Genomic DNA, 8,186 nt, shown 5'->3' on the forward strand with positions numbered 1-8,186 from the left:
GGAAGCTGCGCCCCGTCCGAGTCAGACTCGGTCGTTGCGGCCCGCCGGTCTCGCGCTACGGCCAGGATGCGGAGTTTGATCGACACTGGTGGGAGCCGGGGGGTCGAAGGGGTTCCGGCCGCCCCGCCGTCCTCAGCGCCGCTGTCACCCAGACGGGAAGCTGCGCCCCGTCCGAGTCAGACTCGGTCGGTGCGGCCCGCTGTGGCCAGCTGGCAACTAGCTACGGAAGGGTACCGGCGCTCCCGACGAACCCGCCGGGGTGGCTGGTGACCAACGCTGCGTTCGGCGCTTATTGCTGCGACCGGGAGGGAAGCTGCGCCCCGTCCGAGTCAGACTCGGTCGTTGCGGCCCCCCCGAGCCCGCACGCCTCTCGCGGAAGGTCATACGCCACCGGCGGCACGAAAGACGCCTCCCGCAACGCGGTAGTCGGGAAAGGCTATTCGGATAGTCGAGCAGAGTTGCGACAACACATCCCGCGGTGCCGTCTGGTTAGGCAAGGGTTTGAGAAACAGCATTCGCGGTAGACCGGCGCGGCCGGCGGACACCCACGCGGCGTGCCGCAATCGGATCGCGCGCTCGGCCTCCGTTGATTTCCTCTAGGTGGGTGATTCGGGGCGTCTCGGTCTCGCTGCCGTTCGGTCGCGCCAAGGCCTGCGGGGGCGGCGCGTAGCGCACGCTCTCGCGGCGGCCGAGGCGCTAGAGTGCGACCCGCAAGTGGGGAGGAACCGTCCACCCAACGCCGGCGCGAGCCGGGGCCGGTGGGGGCCCTACCAAGGCGGGTCATGAGTGCCAGTCGGTCAGTTCGGGAGAAGGGGAGGGTACTCGGAGGCCCGCCGGGAGCAGACGGGGGTCCGGAAGCTGAGGGGGGTGAAGGACGGCGGCCGGGAGCAGACGGCCGTCCCCGGGAGGGGGTGTTCGTTCACGTGCGGACGCCGGGAGCAGGCGGCCGTCACGCGATTCTGCCAACCGTTCCTACCGGCCTGTGTTTAAGGAGGCGGCCGGTCCTCCGTCCTTGGATGGATAAGATTCGCAGATTTTCGCCCGGCCTGTGTTTAAGGAGGCGGCCGGTTCCCTCCTTCCTTCCTTTCTTGGATGTATAACATTCGCAGATTTTCGCCCGGCCGGTGGTTTAAGGAGGCGGCCGGTCCTCCCTCCTTGGATGTATAACATTCGCAGATTTTCGCCCGGCCTATGTTTAGTGAGGCGACCGGTCCTCCCTCCTTGGATGTATAACATTCGCATATTTTCGCCCGGCCGGTGGTTTAAGGAGGCGGCCGGTCCTCCCTCCTTGGATGTATAACATTCGCAGATTTTCGCCCGGCCTATGTTTAGTGAGGCGACCGGTCCTCCGTGGAGAGCGACCCGCAAGTGGGGAGGAACCGTCCACCCAACGCCGGCGCGAGCCGGGGCCGGTGGGGGCCCTACCAAGGCGGGTCTCATTGCCTGTCGGTCAGTTCGGGAGAAGGTGGGGGTACTCGGAGGCCCGCCGGGAGCAGACGGGGGTCCGGAAGGTGAGGGGGTGAAGGACGGCGGTCGGGAGCAGACGGCCGTCCCCGGGAGGGGGTGTTCGTTCACGTGCGGACGCCGGGAGCAGGCGGCCGTCACGCAATTCTGCCAACCGTTCCCACCGGCCTGTGTTTAAGGAGGCGGCCGGTCCTCCACGAGAAGAATTCTGCCAAACGTTCCACCGGCCTGTGTTTAAGGAGGCGGCCGGTCCTCCCCGTCGTTCCGCCGGCTTGTGTTTAAGGAGGCGGCCGGTCCTCCACGAGAAGAATTCTGCCAAACGTTCCACCGGCCTGTGTTTAAGGAGGCGGCCGGTCCTCCCCGTCGTTCCGCCGGCTTGTGTTTAAGGAGGCGGCCGGTCCTCCACTATTCCTTCCTTGGATGGAAAGCATGTAGCACTTTGAAAATTTTCGAGCACTGTGACACTTTGAAAATTTTCGAGAGTTTTTGTACTTAGAAAATTTTTCGCTCTTGCACTTCCAGAGTGCTTTGCGGTAGCTCCTAGGTTCGCTGTCCGAGCATGTGAACACTTTTTGGGGGGGAACACATCGCTAGAGACACCAGCCGCCTGGTTCTCGGGGCCAAAACTTGTGTTCCCCACACTCGTTCTGACTATATTTTGCGATTTGGGGGTAAAGGTAATGAGTACAGTGACTAGGGGGACCAACTCATCGTACTCTGGCGCACCAACAGACCAAAGCTGGTACTGCACTTACCCCTGGTACCCCAACGCCTGGTACCTGACGGGCGAGAGGCTGATTTTTCGCTATTTGCGGCCGACCGAGGGAACCAGACAAAGCGGACACTTTACGGCGCAAGAGCCGTTGGCACTTAGAAATTTTTCGACAAAGTTGGCGCGAGCTCCAGAAGGAGAGGCTGATTTTTCGCTATTTGTGGCCGTACGAGGGAACCAGGCAAAGCGGACACTTTACGGCGCAAGAGCCGTTGGCACTTAGAAATTTTTTGACAAAGTTGGCGCGAGCTCCAGAAGGAGAGGCTGATTTTTCGCTATTTGTGGCCGACCGAGGGAACCAGGCAAAGCGGACACTTTACGGCGCAAGAGCCGTTGGCACTTAGAAAATATTCGCCAAAGTTGGCACGAGCTCCAGAAGGAGAGGCTGATTTTTCGCTATTTGTGGCCGACCGAGGGAACCAGACAAAGCGGACACATTACGGCGCAAGAGCCGTTGGCACTTAGAAAATATTCGCCAAAGTTGGCACGAGCTCCAGAAGGAGAGGCTGATTTTTTGCTATTTGTGGCCGACCGAGGGAACCAGACAAAGCGGACACATTACGGCGCAAGAGCCGTTGGCACTTAGGCGAGCTCCAGAAGGAGAGGCTGGTTTTTCGCTATTTGTGGCCGACCGAGGGAACCAGGCAAAGCGGACACATTACGGCGCAAGAGCCGTTGGCACTTAGAAAATATTCGCCAAAGTTGGCACGAGCTCCAGAAGGAGAGGCTGATTTTTCGCTATTTGTGGCCGACCGAGGGAACCAGGCAAAGCGGACACATTACGGCGCAAGAGCCGTTGGCACTTAGAAAATATTTGCCAAAGTTGGCGCGAGCTCCAGAAGGAGAGGCTGATTTTTCGCCATTCGTGGCCGACCGAGGGAACCAGACAAAGCGGACACATTACGGCGCAAGAGCCGTTGGCACTTAGAAAATATTTGCCAAAGTTGGTGCGAGCTCCAGAAGGAGAGGCTGATTTTTCGCCATTCGTGGCCGACCGAGGGAACCAGACAAAGCGGACACATTACGGCGCAAGAGCCGTTGGCACTTAGAAAATATTTGCCAAAGTTGGTGCGAGCTCCAGAAGGAGAGGCTGATTTTTCGCCATTCGTGGCCGACCGAGGGAACCAGACAAAGCGGACACATTACGGCGCAAGAGCCGTTGGCACTTAGAAAATATTTGCCAAAGTTGGTGCGAGCTCCAGAAGGAGAGGCTGATTTTTCGCCATTCGTGGCCGACCGAGGGAACCAGACAAAGCGGACACATTACGGCGCAAGAGCCGTTGGCACTTAGAAAATATTTGCCAAAGTTGGTGCGAGCTCCAGAAGGAGAGGCTGATTTTTCGCCATTCGTGGCCGACCGAGGGAACCAGACAAAGCGGACACATTACGGCGCAAGAGCCGTTGGCACTTAGAAAATATTTGCCAAAGTTGGTGCGAGCTCCAGAAGGAGAGGCTGATTTTTCGCCATTCGTGGCCGACCGAGGGAACCAGACAAAGCGGACACATTACGGCGCAAGAGCCGTTGGCACTTAGAAAATATTTGCCAAAGTTGGTGCGAGCTCCAGAAGGAGAGGCTGATTTTTCGCCATTCGTGGCCGACCGAGGGAACCAGACAAAGCGGACACATTACGGCGCAAGAGCCGTTGGCACTTAGAAAATATTTGCCAAAGTTGGTGCGAGCTCCAGAAGGAGAGGCTGATTTTTCGCCATTCGTGGCCGACCGAGGGAACCAGACAAAGCGGACACATTACGGCGCAAGAGCCGTTGGCACTTAGAAAATATTTGCCAAAGTTGGTGCGAGCTCCAGAAGGAGAGGCTGATTTTTCGCCATTCGTGGCCGACCGAGGGAACCAGACAAAGCGGACACATTACGGCGCAAGAGCCGTTGGCACTTAGAAAATATTTGCCAAAGTTGGCGCGAGCTCCAGAAGGAGAGGCTGATTTTTCGCCATTCGTGGCCGACCGAGGGAACCAGACAAAGCGGACACATTACGGCGCAAGAGCCGTTGGCACTTAGAAAATATTTGCCAAAGTTGGTGCGAGCTCCAGAAGGAGAGGCTGATTTTTCGCCATTCGTGGCCGACCGAGGGAACCAGACAAAGCGGACACATTACGGCGCAAGAGCCGTTGGCACTTAGAAAATATTTGCCAAAGTTGGTGCGAGCTCCAGAAGGAGAGGCTGATTTTTCGCCATTCGTGGCCGACCGAGGGAACCAGACAAAGCGGACACATTACGGCGCAAGAGCCGTTGGCACTTAGAAAATATTTGCCAAAGTTGGTGCGAGCTCCAGAAGGAGAGGCTGATTTTTCGCCATTCGTGGCCGACCGAGGGAACCAGACAAAGCGGACACATTACGGCGCAAGAGCCGTTGGCACTTAGAAAATATTTGCCAAAGTTGGTGCGAGCTCCAGAAGGAGAGGCTGATTTTTCGCCATTCGTGGCCGACCGAGGGAACCAGACAAAGCGGACACATTACGGCGCAAGAGCCGTTGGCACTTAGAAAATATTTGCCAAAGTTGGTGCGAGCTCCAGAAGGAGAGGCTGATTTTTCGCCATTCGTGGCCGACCGAGGGAACCAGACAAAGCGGACACATTACGGCGCAAGAGCCGTTGGCACTTAGAAAATATTTGCCAAAGTTGGTGCGAGCTCCAGAAGGAGAGGCTGATTTTTCGCCATTCGTGGCCGACCGAGGGAACCAGACAAAGCGGACACATTACGGCGCAAGAGCCGTTGGCACTTAGAAAATATTTGCCAAAGTTGGCGCGAGCTCCAGAAGGAGAGGCTGATTTTTCGCCATTCGTGGCCGACCGAGGGAACCAGACAAAGCGGACACATTACGGCGCAAGAGCCGTTGGCACTTAGAAAATATTTGCCAAAGTTGGTGCGAGCTCCAGAAGGAGAGGCTGATTTTTCGCCATTCGTGGCCGACCGAGGGAACCAGACAAAGCGGACACATTACGGCGCAAGAGCCGTTGGCACTTAGAAAATATTTGCCAAAGTTGGTGCGAGCTCCAGAAGGAGAGGCTGATTTTTCGCCATTCGTGGCCGACCGAGGGAACCAGACAAAGCGGACACATTACGGCGCAAGAGCCGTTGGCACTTAGAAAATATTTGCCAAAGTTGGTGCGAGCTCCAGAAGGAGAGGCTGATTTTTCGCCATTCGTGGCCGACCGAGGGAACCAGACAAAGCGGACACATTACGGCGCAAGAGCCGTTGGCACTTAGAAAATATTTGCCAAAGTTGGTGCGAGCTCCAGAAGGAGAGGCTGATTTTTCGCCATTCGTGGCCGACCGAGGGAACCAGACAAAGCGGACACATTACGGCGCAAGAGCCGTTGGCACTTAGAAAATATTTGCCAAAGTTGGTGCGAGCTCCAGAAGGAGAGGCTGATTTTTCGCCATTCGTGGCCGACCGAGGGAACCAGACAAAGCGGACACATTACGGCGCAAGAGCCGTTGGCACTTAGAAAATATTTGCCAAAGTTGGTGCGAGCTCCAGAAGGAGAGGCTGATTTTTCGCCATTCGTGGCCGACCGAGGGAACCAGACAAAGCGGACACATTACGGCGCAAGAGCCGTTGGCACTTAGAAAATATTTGCCAAAGTTGGCGCGAGCTCCAGAAGGAGAGGCTGATTTTTCGCCATTCGTGGCCGACCGAGGGAACCAGACAAAGCGGACACATTACGGCGCAAGAGCCGTTGGCACTTAGAAAATATTTGCCAAAGTTGGTGCGAGCTCCAGAAGGAGAGGCTGATTTTTCGCCATTCGTGGCCGACCGAGGGAACCAGACAAAGCGGACACATTACGGCGCAAGAGCCGTTGGCACTTAGAAAATATTTGCCAAAGTTGGTGCGAGCTCCAGAAGGAGAGGCTGATTTTTCGCCATTCGTGGCCGACCGAGGGAACCAGACAAAGCGGACACATTACGGCGCAAGAGCCGTTGGCACTTAGAAAATATTTGCCAAAGTTGGTGCGAGCTCCAGAAGGAGAGGCTGATTTTTCGCCATTCGTGGCCGACCGAGGGAACCAGACAAAGCGGACACATTACGGCGCAAGAGCCGTTGGCACTTAGAAAATATTTGCCAAAGTTGGTGCGAGCTCCAGAAGGAGAGGCTGATTTTTCGCCATTCGTGGCCGACCGAGGGAACCAGACAAAGCGGACACATTACGGCGCAAGAGCCGTTGGCACTTAGAAAATATTTGCCAAAGTTGGTGCGAGCTCCAGAAGGAGAGGCTGATTTTTCGCCATTCGTGGCCGACCGAGGGAACCAGACAAAGCGGACACATTACGGCGCAAGAGCCGTTGGCACTTAGAAAATATTTGCCAAAGTTGGTGCGAGCTCCAGAAGGAGAGGCTGATTTTTCGCCATTCGTGGCCGACCGAGGGAACCAGACAAAGCGGACACATTACGGCGCAAGAGCCGTTGGCACTTAGAAAATATTTGCCAAAGTTGGCGCGAGCTCCAGAAGGAGAGGCTGATTTTTCGCCATTCGTGGCCGACCGAGGGAACCAGACAAAGCGGACACATTACGGCGCAAGAGCCGTTGGCACTTAGAAAATATTTGCCAAAGTTGGTGCGAGCTCCAGAAGGAGAGGCTGATTTTTCGCCATTCGTGGCCGACCGAGGGAACCAGACAAAGCGGACACATTACGGCGCAAGAGCCGTTGGCACTTAGAAAATATTTGCCAAAGTTGGTGCGAGCTCCAGAAGGAGAGGCTGATTTTTCGCCATTCGTGGCCGACCGAGGGAACCAGACAAAGCGGACACATTACGGCGCAAGAGCCGTTGGCACTTAGAAAATATTTGCCAAAGTTGGTGCGAGCTCCAGAAGGAGAGGCTGATTTTTCGCCATTCGTGGCCGACCGAGGGAACCAGACAAAGCGGACACATTACGGCGCAAGAGCCGTTGGCACTTAGAAAATATTTGCCAAAGTTGGTGCGAGCTCCAGAAGGAGAGGCTGATTTTTCGCCATTCGTGGCCGACCGAGGGAACCAGACAAAGCGGACACATTACGGCGCAAGAGCCGTTGGCACTTAGAAAATATTTGCCAAAGTTGGCGCGAGCTCCAGAAGGAGAGGCTGATTTTTCGCCATTCGTGGCCGACCGAGGGAACCAGACAAAGCGGACACATTACGGCGCAAGAGCCGTTGGCACTTAGAAAATATTTGCCAAAGTTGGTGCGAGCTCCAGAAGGAGAGGCTGATTTTTCGCCATTCGTGGCCGACCGAGGGAACCAGACAAAGCGGACACATTACGGCGCAAGAGCCGTTGGCACTTAGAAAATATTTGCCAAAGTTGGTGCGAGCTCCAGAAGGAGAGGCTGATTTTTCGCCATTCGTGGCCGACCGAGGGAACCAGACAAAGCGGACACATTACGGCGCAAGAGCCGTTGGCACTTAGAAAATATTTGCCAAAGTTGGTGCGAGCTCCAGAAGGAGAGGCTGATTTTTCGCCATTCGTGGCCGACCGAGGGAACCAGACAAAGCGGACACATTACGGCGCAAGAGCCGTTGGCACTTAGAAAATATTTGCCAAAGTTGGCGCGAGCTCCAGAAGGAGAGGCTGATTTTTCGCCATTCGTGGCCGACCGAGGGAACCAGACAAAGCGGACACATTACGGCGCAAGAGCCGTTGGCACTTAGAAAATATTTGCCAAAGTTGGTGCGAGCTCCAGAAGGAGAGGCTGATTTTTCGCCATTCGTGGCCGACCGAGGGAACCAGACAAAGCGGACACATTACGGCGCAAGAGCCGTTGGCACTTAGAAAATATTTGCCAAAGTTGGTGCGAGCTCCAGAAGGAGAGGCTGATTTTTCGCCATTCGTGGCCGACCGAGGGAACCAGACAAAGCGGACACATTACGGCGCAAGAGCCGTTGGCACTTAGAAAATATTTGCCAAAGTTGGTGCGAGCTCCAGAAGGAGAGGCTGATTTTTCGCCATTCGTG

Source organism: Syngnathus typhle, linkage group LG13 (assembly GCF_033458585.1).
Source record: "Syngnathus typhle isolate RoL2023-S1 ecotype Sweden linkage group LG13, RoL_Styp_1.0, whole genome shotgun sequence".
NCBI classification, from domain to species: domain Eukaryota; kingdom Metazoa; phylum Chordata; class Actinopteri; order Syngnathiformes; family Syngnathidae; genus Syngnathus; species Syngnathus typhle.